This window comes from Parasteatoda tepidariorum, chromosome 7, assembly GCF_982258835.1.
Source record: "Parasteatoda tepidariorum strain Cologne lab strain chromosome 7, Ptep-v5.0, whole genome shotgun sequence".
Taxonomy (NCBI): Eukaryota; Metazoa; Arthropoda; class Arachnida; order Araneae; family Theridiidae; genus Parasteatoda; species Parasteatoda tepidariorum.
Genome location: NC_141761.1, coordinates 22,741,109 through 22,757,970, shown reverse-complemented (window position 1 = coordinate 22,757,970; position 16,862 = coordinate 22,741,109). Strand labels below are relative to the sequence as shown.

Sequence of the window (16,862 nt, the reverse complement as noted above, 5' to 3'; positions counted from 1 at the left end):
ATGTCAGTTTCATGACGGACAGAATGGGGCCCGAGCCCCAGTGTTGACGCCAGAATATTTCCTCCATTCCCTTCAACGCCAGAAGAGTAAAATGCACTCCCCATAGCCTATCTCAAATGTCCTGTTAAATTACTTTTTAATCATTTTAAAAACATGCCATGAAACAACGTAAATGGTTAAAAAAAAACATATACAGTACCGCTCAAAAGTATCAGTACACCTAGAAACTTATAAAAAAATGGCAAAATTCAAAGTGTCATAACTTCTTTAAAAATGATCAATAATGCTTCTGCTTTAGCTCAATTTGAAGCTTAAAATCTTTACTTTTATTTACTTTAACTGCTTTTAATTAATATATTTTGCAACTATGTTCAATTACACTCTAAACAATCATAGAAAATTGTATTAATTTTTTGTGAAGTTTGACGCGATGTACGGGCACAAAGAGGTTAGATATTGCTAATGTTTATTATACCATTGAAAAATTTGGACTTTTAGCTTTCATTTAAAAAAAAAAAATCCAAAAAAACATGTTTTTTGACGAAGTTATTGTCAAATAAAAAAAAAGGTTTTTTTTCAGAATTTAATGATTTTTCAGCAATTATAATGAATTTTAGTGTAATTATAATATGATATGAAAATTTTTTAATTAAAATAAATTAAAATTTAATATTTCTCGATAATATTATTTCATAATTTATTATAACAATTTTAACTTTTTTTTTTGGAAAATATAATAATGAAATAAGAATCAACGTTTACAATTTAATATTTTGAAATTTATTTTTTCGTATTTTTCTCAGAAAAAAATTGAAAACAAAAATGTAATAATGAAAAAATATTTTACATCATATTTTGCTTTCTTCAAAATATCCTCCCCGCGCTTTTATAACTGCAGCACACACTCGAGGCATCCGATCAATCAGCTTTTTTAATGTTATCTTGTCTATTTTTCGCCGCTGCTCTTGAAGGACTTTCCACATATGATTTATGCTGGTTAATGGATCGAAGACCGAAGGTAGGAGGACGAACCTAAATAGTTCCTGTGCGAAATTCATTATAATTGCTGAAAAATCAGTAAATTCTGAAGAAAAAAAAAACCCTTTTTTTATTTGACAATAACTTCGTCAAAAAACATGTTTTTTTGGATTTTTTTTTTAAATGAAAGCTAAAAGTCCAAATTTTTCAATTGTATAATAAAAATTAACAATATCTAACCCCTTTGTGCCCGTACATCGCGTCAAACTTCACAAAAAATTAATACAATTTTCTATGATTGTTTAGAGTGTAATTGTACATAGTTGCAAAATATATTAATTAAAAACAATTAGAGTACATAAAAGTAGAGATTTTAAGCTTCAAAATGAGCTAAAGCAGAAGCATTTTTGATCATTTTTAAAGAAGTTATGACACTTTGAATTTTGCCATTTTTTTTATAAGTTTCTAGGTGTACTGATACTTTTGAGCGGTACTGTAGTTTAGTATTCATGGTTTTATAACCATACAAGCTGTAAACGGTTTCAAAACTATAAAAGCAAAAATGTTATTTACCGTAAACTTTACGGTTAATAGGATGGACAGACTGCTACAGGTTATTTTACCATAATTTTAGAATGAAAATTCTAACAGTGAATGTAGTGGCGGAAAAATAGGGATTTCTTTTCAATGAGATTATTAAATAAAATCAAAATTTTGAGAAAAAGTTCTTTACTATTCAACTACGGACTAATTTTTCTAAAGCGATAAAAAACAAAATATAAGCAGCGCAGTTTTTTTTGCGATTAAGCCCTCCTTTTTTTCTTGTAAAGTATACCAGCAACACCTGCAATTTTTAAGGTACTGCAGAGAGTATGGAACCACGAACTAACACATAATGGGACAAGTTTGGGACTAACCAGTAATGGGATATGGAACACGTTTCCTAACACATAAGAACAATGGTAGATTCTGGTTTACACAGGCCACCGGCAACACATTATAAGCATCAAATATGACAATATCGTGATCATTTCATTACAAATCAAAAAGTAAAGATCGTGATCATTATTGATAGTTATAATTATCGAATGTAATAATATCATGAATATAACACAACGAAGGGATAAAAGATATCGAGAATTTTACATAACGGTAATAATATAATATGATATAATTGTGAGTGTTGATAAATTTGATTTGGGACCGAAATTATTGAATAAAGTAAAAATATGATAACATAATTAAATTGAAAAATATCGCGATGTATTGTCAACTATTGAAAATTTTTTTATACATAAAATCGAAATATTACAATTAAATCTGCTCTTATCGGCTTGTGTTGGCGACAACCTGAAAAAGCAGCTACAAACACAAGGTTCTTATAAACAATAAAAATCTTTTTTTACTATGATGAAGAAATTTTTTTTTCTCCTCTATATTCGAATAACTGCAGAAGTTCAGACGACTTAAAAAAAGTAGCTTAAGAAGCTCTGGAACTTTTCTGGACACTAGAAGTGGGCTACGAGGAGCTACGCAAAGATATGTATATGTTTGAGAAGATATTCAAGAAAATATTTTTCAAGTAGATATATTGTAGATATTTTTCCTGTTCATAAACCTTTGAATGACTTTTAAGGTATTTTATTTTTAAGGTATTAAGTCACTTTTTATGTATAATAATAATAATAATAATAATGAATATATTAATAATAATAGCATAAATAAATGATAGAACGAATATATAAAAAAAGGGAAATTATTCCAAAATCTTAAAGTGGACAAAAATATAACTTAAAAACTGTAATAATAAAAAGAGAACAGTTTGTTTCACTTATTTACTATAGCTAGCGTCCTGAAATCTGTATAGCAAAATGTCGATTTAATGTTAGCTCGGGAATATAAAAATCATTGAAAATATCAATTGATCTATTCAAGAGGGACTTTTGAAAAATGAATTTTTTGTTAAGGTTTGACTTTAGGCATTGTTACAAATTAAATAGCAGTCGCTTTTATTTTTAATTATTTAGAAGATGATATAAGTATTGTTACCTTATAGCTCTATTTAATAAAAAATGGAGTTCATCGCAAGTTCTTTAATAATTATTTACTTTACATTAGGTAAGTTCAAGGGTTAACGTGAATAGTATATGAGGGCTATGTTGTTGAAAAAAGTCATCTGAAATCACGTGCTTATTTCATTTTTAGTTTCGCTTTTGAAAAAGGCTTATAAGAAACTAAATAATTTGAAATCAATGGTAATTAGGTACTTGCAACTCGAGAAGGAGAACACCGCTGAAATCACATAGTTGTACCTAATCACGTGGTTGTGTTTGGCGTGTGAACGTTGCGACATTAAAGCTTGGATTAAATATAACTCTGAAACAACTTAGATAGGATGGATTAGATTTAATAGGATACCTGCAAGTGATGTCAGTCACACGTGCGTATTGAATCAGCCTGACTGACCCACGCGTGATGTTGTTTGCGGGTATTTAATTGAAACAAACAAAAACAAAAAAAAATTAAGTTTTGTACTAGGACGTAAAATCAATGGTGAAAAAGGCCTTTATTTTGGGAAAGTGTGAATATCAAAGGTGGGCCGTGAGCAATAGCATGACGCTGAGTAAATATAATATTTATTATTTGAACAACTAAAAATGATTTTTATTAAAAATCCAAATTACCGGAAAGGGAAATTAAGAATTAATAAAAAGGAAATTATTTCAGTTTATTAATTGTTTGGATACATGACTTTAAGTTTAGTGCTTGATTGGAAACTGTTAATTGATAGCGATTACACTCATGAAAAAAAGGGTATTTAGCTAGTAATTATATAAGTTAAATAAAGTTGTCTTTTAAAAACAAAATTTCTTGTATCTTTCAAATTTTTAATACATTTGGTCTATGCTTTCATCCATAAGAATAAACAAATTTTAAATTCATTATTTATTTTTCATGAATCTAAATTACTATTAAATAAATAGTTTATAATAAAAATAGTATAATGTTTTAAACATAAATAGCAATTTAAATTTAATATTACAGTTTTAAATACGTCTACAGAAGAATATATAAAAAAAGAATTACCTGAAATTCAGTATAATCTGAATTCACAACTGCGCGTTTTAGCGCTGAAGATGACTTTGGTCTTGATGTTATTTGAAGCGTAAGTAGAACTCTTTTAAGTGCGAAATGCAAAAACCCAAAGTTTCGGAAGTCGTTTTTTTTACTGTTTTCAAGGTTAGTTTTTAATTTTTCTTCTTGCCGACTTGTCGTTGGTTGACAAAGGGAACACCCAATTCACAATAGCGCCTTCTACCGGAACAATACTGTAATAGTGGTCAAATTGACTTCAGTGTTTTGTATCACTTCCTTACTTGACACACTTCAACGATTTTGTTATTACATCTCGTCACCTAGAAGTTTCGGCGGAATTATTTATTACATAAAGTGTCATGCATATTGGTAAGAAACGGATTTTAAGGTGCGGAATATATTTTCTTTCGCGTATTCATGCTGTATGCATATAATAATGTATAGTTAATATGGTAACATTGTGTGGTAGAAGCAAACAATAAGGCTCCATTTTGTAAAGTGAGCAAAAATAAATAAAATGGACCACCCTGAATAACTTTTGATGTAATGATCGGATTTTTATGTTCAAGGATTCAATCTTAAAGGTTTGAGAAGGTAACCTTAAACATGCTAATTAATTAGAGCAGACGAAGTTTTAAGTTACAAAATCAGACAAAAACGTATTTTCTCTGAATACATACTGTTTATTCGATGAATTCGAATTTGTGACTCCTAAAATATGGGGGGTAGCCGCAGTCTGGGAAGTATGGTCCCAATAGTTTGGTCAGGAGAGCGATCCAAAGTTTAGACCCCTTAATGTTAATTTTATGTTTTGTGTATTTCGCTATATCTCATGAACATTTGAAGCAAATTAAAAAATTTTTTGGACACAATTATGAAATTTGTTTATCTAAAGGTAATTCCATAAAAAATGACTTTACGTCAGTATTAATTTTTTTTCGTTATTTCATTTACTATACATGAAAAATTTTGAATTGTAAGGAATAAAATTTTTCACATCATTTTGAAGAAGGTAATCCTATATGGCAAGGTACAAAATTTTAGGAAAATAGGTTGAATAACTCCTTTGATATGGAATTTAAAAAAAATATTTTTAAAATTTCTCAGCAACTATTCTACGGATTTCGCACAAATTTCATATTTTTAAATATAAAACTACATTCCTTAAAATGATATCAAAATATTTTCGAACTGTTATTAAATAAAATAATAAACTTCTACTAAAAGTTAATTTTTTCATAGAAATTATTTTTCCACATATCCCAGATTGCATATACCATATTTCCCAGATTGCAATTATCCCCTATATTCTGGGGCTTCAGAAAAAATTCATGATTTAAAATATCGTGTGCACTAATTAATAAGCAGATTTAAGGTCATTTCCTTGAAACGTTAAGATTAAACAGTACAACATGAAGATCCGATCATTAAGTGAAAAGTTAGTTAGAATGGTTCGCTTTTATGCGAACTGTAATAAATAATTCCACGCATTTGCCTATAAATGAATTTTCATTATTTTGGACCCCATCCTCCCCTTTGTCACAAAACGTCGCACTTCATCATACCCCCAAAACTCCCTTTGTCACATGTCACGCCATATTACACAAGCATATACTTGTAGTTCAAAACAAAGCAATACGTTATAGATATTTCATGTTTTATTTTGTTAACTTATTTATTTTTTAATGACTTTTTGTGAATAAAGTAATAATAATATTAACATGCGTGTGAATAAAGCAATAATAATGGCAAAAGGATAAAAATTAATAACAGAAAAATATTTAATTTGCACATTTTAATTTTTATTTCATTTTAATCAAAATATGTAATGCCACTCCTCTTGTTGAGCCTTTCTTCCAGTTGTCACAAATCTCACTATTTTACAAGACCCTATCTCCACTTCAGGGTTAATATAATTTGTGGTCGGCCCCCAGTATTAAGTTTAATATTTCAGATTTTCAAGTTTTTATGCTTGTCATAAACTAATGATGAAACTTTAAAGCAAAGAAAGATACAAATTATTGCTTCTCCGAAAACGAGAAAAAGACAGTGAATTATTTTTGCTGTCAGAACAGTCAGTTGGGTGAACATAAATATTTTTATATACAAGTTAAAGTATTTTATAATTTTTGATGTTTTCATTTTTTATGAAGCAGTGTCCAATACTGCGGATAAATGCTCAATAATTTACATTGGAAAGCGGTGGAAAGTTAATGTTTTTATCCTTAAATCACTTTAATGTCATTTTCCATTTTTGTGCATTTCTCTATATTTTTGGAATTATTCAAGCGAAACAAAACATTTTTACTCACAATTATAAAACTAGTTTATCCAGAGAGTGCGCGAAATTCATAATCTTTTATGATTTAATATTATTTTTCAGTATTTAATTTTAATGTGGTTAAGACTATTTTGAACTGTACTCAAATTTTAAAGTCATCTTAAAATGTATAATTTAAATTTAAAATAAACGAAATTGAGAGTACAGTTATTGGGATAGGAACATTTAAAAATACGACTTCATCTGAAAGTACATTACTCTTAATAATTCGGCCCATTACAGTTGGATGGTGTCATTTAAAATTACGTAATTTAAAATGAGGGAAAAAATAGTACTTATAATTTAACGCTTTTTTGATCAAATATTAAAAATATTAAAAAAGTATAAATCATCATAAAATATACTGCTTGATAAAGTTAATCTAATGTCAAATGAGTTTTATATGTGTGCAAATATATTTCGAATTACATGAAAAGTTCTAGATATCTAGCAAATTGAAATAAGATCAAAATTTCAACCAGACTAAACTATTGGGACCATGTTTCTAGAATGCGGATCAATAATATGAATAATATGAATGTATGATATAATATGATAATATGAATATAATAATATGAATTCAGTTTAAATATGAGGATGGAATATCTGAATCCGATAGAATAAATGTGTTTATTCAGTAAAAATGCGTTTTCGCATCAGACTTCTTTAGTTAAGATATTGTCTGCGCAAAGTAATTATAAAATTTAAGGGTATCTTTTCGAACCATGAAGATTACTTGATTGTACATGATAATTGGATCATAAGGTCTAAAGTTAATCGGATGCTTCGTATTTTCTTTTATTTATGTTGCCCATGAAACTTGCTTTATTCCTCACTCCACTCCCCCCCCCCCGACTTTTGTTCCAACTTACTTAGCTTAAGATAAAGCAATATAGATAAAGCAAACTGTCTCAATACAATAGTGTGAGGAGCACTAAAAAATTTAAACAAAATAGAACGCATTAAGTAAAAAATATATCAGGCAAAAAACAGAAACTAAAATGCAAAGAAAAAAACAGAACAAAACACAAAACAAAATCTATAAAGCGAGTAGCGAATTCAGATGCACTTACATGCACGGGAAACTTTCAAGAATGATTTAAAATATTTTCGTAATAAGATTGCCAAATTACAAAATAAGAAAACAGTAGCCCAAATGGAGTTAAAAGCGTAAATCGAGGGATGTTGTTTTATGGCGCTTTCTTACTGCAGTACAGAAGTTCGTTAGATTTGTTAGTTACCAGGGATTGGCCGGAAAATGGATGTGAGCAAGGTAATAATATTATACTGGATAATTAAGTTTATAGTAAATAAGGATGATATCTAATTATACAATTTTAACGTTGTTAGTAAATTAACATTTATTTAAAATAGAGAGAGAGAAAGAGATTGATTTTTGCCAGAAAATTGGATTTGCACATGGTAAAAATATAAATTAACAAAGAAGCTTTTAGCAGATTCATTAATAATAACATGCAAATAACTCAATGATTATCTATATACATATTTTTCTTACACGGCGACAAAAAAGCCTCATTACAACTCCCCGAATGGCAACGCTAGAAAATCGACCAATGATTGCCGCTAAAAATGTCACATACCAAATCTAGCTGAGGGGGCTCAGCATTTAGCGCTTTAAAAAACGGAAACTGAAATAACCTTAAGCTAGGCAGAAGTGAGTAGTCTCTGTCGATAGATCTCTATTTTAGTATTTTGTCGAAAGCACTTTTTTTCACGAATTTATATATTACGAATTTATTTGACGATTTTTGATTTATATCACGAATTTATTTGTTTTATTATTGTTATTAGTTATTCATTGAAAAATGAGTCTCAGTCGTGCTGTTACGCTTTAAGATTTTATACTATAGCACATTTCTAATAGGTTTAACGAATTACAAGTCATTTATTTGAATTAAAATTTATTTTAATGACTTAGTATTTACTAAAAAGATGTAGTTTTTTTTTTTAAAAAATTTTGTTATATGGATTTGAACGATTGTTTTGAATTCTTAGAATTTTGTGTATTTGCAATGTACCTAAGTTAGTAGCGAGCGAAGCGAGCCTGGTTTGCGAAGCAAACCATATAAGATTGCGTAGCAATTTTCGGGGGTTAGCGAGCGTTAGCGAGCCGGGGAGGCAGCCCACTAGTATATAGAATTTAATTAGTTTAGATGGGTATTCATTGTTTTTCCGTAATCAAATTTTGAAAGAGTTTGACTATTTGTTTTTTGGATAAATAAACATTACTACATATTCCTTTAATTATATTCATTTGATTAAAAATGGTATTTAAATAGATGTTTTTAGAAGCATTAGAATTCCAAGTATTTAGTTTATTTATATTAAAATTATTTCTTTTATCGTATAAATCAGCAGATATTTTCTTTTCTTTTAGTACCCAAAAAATCCAAAAAATTAAATTTAATATTATCAGCATGATTAAGGAGCAAGTGTAATTCCCTGGGGTAAATATTATTTAATAAAATTGTACAATCTTGAAAATTAAAGATTGTTAAATCATCAAAAAATCCAAAACCAAATTTAATATTAAGAGAATAATTTTTTCATGATAGTGTGAAAATAAGTTAGCTAAGAGAGATTAAAAATTAGATCCTTGTGGTATTCTATCAATTTGAATAAAAATAACTTTTCCATTGTAAAGTTAAATACTAAAAAGACAAAAATTAATTATAATTTCCCAATAATCAAAATCGCAATTAAGGATATTCCTAACATCATAGCAATAACTCAAAAGTTTAGAGCCTTTTAGTTTAGAAAGGGGAATGCTATTGAGAAAATCCTGGAAAATAAAAAATGACAATAGAATTTATTTTACTATGCTTATAAATTCTAAAATTGGTTAATTATTAGTGATAATCCAAGAAAAACCCTCTTTAATATTGTTGATAATTTTATTTTAATAGTTAGAGAAAATGGTGCCAGGTTTAGTTATTGATTTTAGTTTCCAGCTTTAGTATTAGACCCACATGTGATTGTTCTAAATTTCATGAGAATTTTATGAAATTTTGGACTGATAATTAAGTAAGGAATTTGCGTATTTCTAATTTTTTAGTGCTTCTCACACTGTTGTATTGATACATTTTGCTTTGGCTATATTGATACAATATTAGAAAGCACTCAAGTATTTTTAATTATAGTGATAGTTTAGCAAAAATTCTTAGAAAACTAACATATCCGATTATAAATGTCACTGTGAAAAAGTGAAATATTTTGAATTTGTTGATAAACATCATAAGCATATTATTACTCGTAATTTAAATATTATAGAAAACGTAGAACTTAGGAATTTAATGATAAAAGGCACAAAATTTAGATCCATTTACCATATATCAATTAATAAAATTCTAAAATACTTTCTTAATGATCTCAAAAATTCTTGCTTTAAGATAGCAAATAGATTCTCTTTACCTTTAGGTATGTTAACAGAATAAAAGTGGGCTATTTATTATTACTTTAAAAACTTTGTTTTCAATAATAAGGAAAAATTAAGTAACAGTAACAATTTAACAAATTTTTATAAAATTGATCAATCAATTAATCATCCACAAACAAATTTTGCAATTAGCCCCATAGACAAAGCTAACAATAACAATGCACTCTTCTGCAAAAAATTCTTTCTTAAACTTTGAAATAAAAGATGTTCTTTTAAATTATTACTATGATTTTAAAAATGTCCTTTGTTGCGATTTTGATTATTGGGAAATTCTGATTAATTTTTGTCTTTTTAATAATTATCTTTATATTGGAAAACATATTTTTATTCAAATTGATGAAATACCACAAGGAAGTAATTGTTCATCTCTCTTAGCTAACTTATTTTAAACTATCATGAAAAAATTATTCTCTTAATATTAAATTTGTTTCTAGATTTTTTGATGATTTAACAATCTTTAATTTTCGAGATTGTACAATTTTATTTAATAATATTTACCCCAGGGAATTAAACTTGCTTCGTAATCATGTTGATAATATTAAATTTAATTTTTTGGGTATTAAAAGAGAAGATCTGCTTCGTTGATTTATACGATAAAAGAAATAATTTTAATTTTAATACAAGTATGCTATTTACTTGAAATTCTAATGTTTCTAAAATCATTTATGCAAATACCATTTTTAATATAATGAATAGAATTAAAGGAAGGCGTAGTAATGTATATTTATCCAAAAAACAAATCGACTAACTCTTTTAAAATTTGTTGAAAAACAATGGATACTCAACTAATATAAATTAAGTTTTATATAAAATCATTGAGTTAATTGCATGTTATTATTCTAATTAATAAATATACTAAAAACTTCTCTGCTAACTACATTTATATTTTTACCTTGTGCAAATCCGATTCGGGCAAATCTGTTGCTAAAATTCTGTGCAAACCGGGCAAATCATGTTTCTTTTCCTTTTTAATAAATGTCAATTTTCTAAAATCATTAAAATTATGTAATTAAATATCAACCTTATTAATTTGTTTTACTTTATAATCGTCATTGACCACACAATTTTTTGGGCTTACGACTTCTAACGTTTAACTCCGTAGCCTTGTAATTTTAAACCCAATCCATAAGACAAGGGAACTCCTGGGTCAAGTATTGGAAGAATTTGCATTCGATAAGGACTTTTTGATGGAACTAACCCGCATTTGAACCATGAAAACCTCCCACAGTTAGCCTGACGGCAAGGGAACTCTAACCATTGCTATGATTCCAACCCGGTTCACCTCATTGGAAGGCGAACGCTTTATCTCCTGAGCCATCACACTCCTACCTTATTAATTATAAGCATCGAATTATTCAGTTTAATATAATATAATACCTGGCGCGCATCCATTTTCGGGCTAATACAAGGTAACTAATAAATCATACGAGCTTTATTACTGCAGTAAGAACGCGTCATAAAAGATCCCTCTATTTACGTTTCTAACCTCTATTTGCTCTTCTGTTTTTATATTTTGTAATCTGGCAAATTTATTACGAAAATGATTTAAATAATTCTTTCAATTAAAAGATTCCAGAAAATGTAAGTTCATTTGAAATCACTACTAGCATTATATATTACGTTTTGTACTTTGCTCTTAATTTCCTTACATTTTCTTTTTTTTTTTTGCTTGATATATTTTATTTCGTATATTTTTTACTTAATGTGTTCGATTTTCGTTTCAATTTTTTGGGTGCTCTTCACACTATCGTATTGATATATTTTGCTTTAGTTATATTAATACAATATTAGATAGCACTCCTTTTTGCGATTACAATTGTGTGAGCTGATGACGGGATCTTTATTATCTTTTCCTTAATTCGTTTATCGGCTTGTTAATTTTTAATTTTTTCAAATTTTTTAAAATTTTGTAAATGTTTTTCAAGAATATTTTATTTTTTATAATTTTTTTAATAAGTTTATTTTTAATAAGTTTTTTTTTTATAATTTTAAACATTTTTCTTAATTTTTTATAATTGTAAAAATTTTTTCAAATTTTTTAAAATTTTGTAAATGTTTTTTAAGAATATTTTATTTTTTATAATTTTTTTAATAAGTTTATTTTTAATAAGTTTTTTTTTATAATTTTCACCATTTTTCTTAATTTGTTATAATTGTAAAAATTTTTTCAAATTTTTTAAAATTTCGTAAATTTTTTTTAAGAATATTTTATTTTTTATAATTTTTTCAATAAGTTTATTTTTAATAAGTTTTTTTTTATAATTTTAAACATTTTTCTTAATTTTTTATAATTGTAAAAATTTTTTAAATTTGTAAATATTTCTAAAATATATTTTCTTAATAGTTTTTCTTCTCCTTTAAAAAAATCTTCTTACCTTTCCCCCTGTTTTCTCTATCTTTTAAACTTATGTGAAAATTTTCAAAATATATACTATTTTGTGTATTATCTTGATATCAGGTGAAAACTAGTTTAAACTGTTCAGGCATTTATATGGCTTATAAATGCATGTAGAGTTGACGCATTAAATTAATTTCCTCACTATTTATTTGGCAGTTAGTAACCACATCCAGTATTTTTCTACATAATTTGATTTTACAATGTATTGACTCTGTTACAAACCAAAAATAACAGAAATCTACATTTTTTAAACGTTGAATTGAAATTGTTTTTTGAAACGTTCTTACTCAAACTCAAGTGTTCCTTGATTGATCGGTTTGCGCCAACATAACTAACATCGACCGTTCAATAGCTGTAAGCTCCATTTGATAAATGCAAGCTTCTATCTTTTTAATTTTGGTGCTGCCATCTATTAATAAATCTAATAAGCCATCTATTCATAAATTTAAGATCATACATGCAAAGCTTTTATAAAGGAATAATAATCCCCTTTTAAACTATGTTTTATCAATAGGAGACTGAGGCCAAACCAGATCATTTGTCCACATCAAACCAGGACAAACCTTGTGCGCCTAGGACACAGCTGTTCTAAAAGTTCGTCAGATATTTCTCCCATAAGGACCAATTTGTTTTTATTTACATTCCTTTAATTTCTAGAATTTAGAAAATATCCTAAAATCCAGAGAATGTTTTAAAGCTACAATATGCTCTTTTCAAGAAATGAAATTGTACAGCCATTTTTGAAGCAGAGATTATCTTGCCCCTAGTGTTGCTCGCGTGGTGCTTTGAAAGAGTTTAGTTACGATATGCACTTTCGTACGTGTATGATGTTTTATAAAGTTGGCGTGTTTAAATGTTCCAATCGTAATGGAATCATTATAATTACGCAATCACACCCACCCACACATGTACTCAAGAACGTGTAGGAGCTCTCTTACACGCAACCGAGGACCTCCTTTAATAATGGATGTATTTTGATAAAATGTGGGTATATATATTTTAATGCTGAGTTAAATAACAGTTTAATGCTTAAATTTAAAATAGTTTCATTTTTCAAAATATGCAGTTTTGCAAGTACTTTCATACACAACATACACACTTTACACAACAATTTGTGGACCTTCAGTAGAAAATGTTGTATAGCGTGCATTTTTATAGAGTTAGAATTTTCGAAATCATTTGAATTTTAAAAACATGTAGTTATGAGATATTTATACTTCGTTAAATATTATATTGTACAATAAATATTATACAATTTATAAAAATTTCATTGCGAATGATAGATATGTTACACGTTTAGATACAGAATAATTTCAGCTTTTCAGTGCAGGAAAAATGGCATACTGAATGAGTGATAAAATCATTTGGGGAAATAGAGACAACTTTACAGTATTTTCTTTCTGAATTTTAATTTTGTTTTATAAAATTCAAAATTTCTCCTTTCAGCTCTCAAATGATGCATATTTTATTTAAATTTTTCAAAAATGTATTTATGCGAATGTCCTGTCTGCCGGTCACAGCTTTAAGCTCACCCAACTTTCGATTGATAGGAACCATCTTTTCTGGGAAGAAAAGGTGGCCGGTGCGCAATGCAGATCATATTGCCACCATTATGGTCACAAAATGTGTCAAACACTGGTCACAAAATGGTAGAGTCTTAAAGTCCACGACCTCTCTTGCTTACAACTTGCGGTTTTTTTGTTAATAATTACTAGTTTTTGACTTCAATTTGTTTATGCTTATCAATTCATGTTTGTACTTCTAAGAAAGAAAAAAAAAAGCTTTTTTATTATTACAAGTGGAGTAGTTTGTTTAAATTTTTATAAATGAAATTTAACTTATGTGATACAATATGTCTTTCCTATAAACTTAGATCGGAAAATGTCCAAAAACGTCTTTCGAATAAAAATACGTTTCACGGGATCTGAAAGCTACGCTAAATGGAAGGGGTGACCCAAGTAATGCTACGTAATTCATCCATTATATACGAACTATAATTATGGGATTATACGTAATCAGCCTTGCTGTGTGTGATCGAGTATTGCTCGCTAAAAAATGGCTCTTGGGAACCTAACCATGAGTGGCAACACGTGTGGCTGAAAGATTGTCATAAATGCACTACTGGACTGTCATGCGCTATGCTTCAATATTGGGAATGATAGTGTGTCGTACGCAATGGCATCCCATTTTATCACACCAGCTATAGAGCGCTCTGCTGCTGTACAGCGCAGGCACAGGAAACATTTTTACAGTGGAGCCTAATTTTTTAAGCAGTTTATAAATTATCGACCGAAATTATTAAAAAAAAACTGTCTTGTAATTAGTATAAACACTGACTCTAATTATAAAAAAGGAATTGTTCGTGATTACGCTACACAATGAAAGCATTGCCCAAAATTTTAAGTAGTGTAACCATGGGCAATGGTTTTACAGTGTAGAACAATAATCAGAGGCCGTCCTCCAAATTTACTGTACATAAAATTAAAATTGAACCAATTAATTTATGTGTAAGGCTTAGATTGTACTCTTTCGAGTAGTGGTTGGCAGCTTCTGCTGCTGAGTGATGCCTGTATTCTTACTGTGAAATTTTTTACAGTGTAAGGAAAATTCAACGTATCAAACGAAAATGGTAATTTTTAAAACTTATGGAAAGACTTGGGGAAATAAACATTATTTTAAAAATTAAAACAGATGAAAAAAGCGGAATTTTTTTGGGTGTTCCTTTTTATGAAATATCAATTTGTAATTTCTGTTTCTGTCACTAAAATTCTTCTGTTTTTTCTTAAACAAAACTTGTTAAACTGTGAGTTTCCACTATTTCCACCAACTTATTGACAGATCTGATTCTCCAATTAAGTGACCTTTGAGCATTGAAAATGAAAAAGAAAAGTGTCTCTAAGCATTTCTTTAAAACATGTTCGACACATATTGGTTTTTATATTATAAATGGGAAAAAAAACTTCTATTAAGAAGGGGAAGCCTTTTACTTGCTAGATCATTATCCTCTGACGTCAATCCGAGATTTGTATTCGCGAAAATCAAATCGACTTTTTTCAAGAACTATCTATTCTTAGAATGGTGCAATAAATATTTTACACGATAAACACAGGAAAAGTTTTCTAGATTTTATTTATTTATATGTTTTTTCAAGCGAAAATACCAATGCTGAAAGTATTGATAAGAGATTTGTCAGTTTCATATAATTTTTGATCAATGATATGTTACGATAGGAAAGAAACAGAATTGAATTTTCGTCTCCAGTATGCAAATAAAATTTAGTATAAATATAACATGTACTAACATGTTATATTTATAATATAACATGTACTAACTTTAATGCTTTTAGTTTCTTTTGTTTTACTCCAGAGCATAAACAAAACACTTTAAAAGAAAAATAAAGTGCGTTCACAAGAGAACAAATATGAAAGCTTACAAGATTCAAAATACTTTGAAACAACGAAAAATTCATATTTTCAATTTATTATTAAAACTTTGAAAAGGTTACTTAAAGTGCTTGAACATATATTGAAACAAGAAATTGAAATTTTCATAATTTAAAATTTATTTTATTTATGTGTGTATTATGTACAAAAAACATGATATTAATCCTTTAAGACAGAAATCATAGAAAAATTAATAAAAAAAAAACCTTTATCTTTTTTATTAAAATGCATAGTTTTGTTGCAAATTATCAGTGCTTATTTATACTTTATTATTCACTTAATTTTTTTACTGAGTGTATATAATAAAATTTGGGAGTAGACTATGCATGACTCGACCTTATGTTAATTTTCAAATTAATATTAATTCATAGCTGTTGTTTTTCATTGTGTTTACAGCTGATAAAGCTAATATTATTTTCCAAAAAATGAAAAAATATGATATATATATACAGTGAATTCGTGATAACTCGAATCTGATAGGACTGACGAAAAACTTCGACATATCAGAAGTTCGACTTACCGTTAGTTTCGGTTTTGGACTTTCAAAATATTGTCGGATTATTTAATTAATGCTTATTTATTAATTACAAATCTTCTAAATGCTTACAATATTTAAGATCATTTTTCTGACAAGCCATTTACGATAAGACTGTTTGAAGCACTTTATGATACCCTGGTTCATCGGCTGCAACTTTGCTGTTGTGTTTGGCGGGAGAAACTGTAAGTTTACTGCTTTCAAATTAGGTAAACTATGCGCTGTGCATTTATCCATAAAGAGTATCACTTTTCTTTCTTTAGCGAAGAATTTCCGATCCAATTTTCTTACATAGTCTCCAAATAAAACTGATGTCATCCAAGGGCGCCGGCAGAATAATCTAAAAGGGGGTGCAACCCTCTAATAAACTAATCCCCCCCCCAAAAAAAAGAAGAAAAAGTTAAAAAAATTCCGTTATTACATTTTGTTTTGTTATTACATATACTTTCATTGTTAATTTTTTTCAAGATTCATTTCTTCATTATTTTTTTTAAAAAAAAGTTCGAATTTGATAGAGGGGCAGCAAATTCATCAAAACAATGCATCTGAAAAGTTTACTGTAATTTTCACGAACGCAGAACACATTTGCGAAGAATTAGGCATTGAAATGAATCGACCTCGAGTGGCATCTAGAC

The 16,862-nt window shown here is 28.1% G+C and overlaps 1 protein-coding gene across 1 annotated transcript in view; it reads right to left on the bottom strand.

Moving 5' to 3' along the window:
• The window catches only part of LOC122271332 (uncharacterized), a 51,687-nt gene extending 47,509 nt beyond the window's left edge, over positions 1-4,178 (bottom strand). Inside the window, exon 1 of the mRNA XM_043052269.3 lies at positions 4,066-4,178. The gene's annotated coding sequence lies outside the window, so the exon portion shown is untranslated. The remainder of the gene's footprint in view (positions 1-4,065) is intronic.
• Between the last annotated feature and the right edge of the window lie 12,684 nt (positions 4,179-16,862).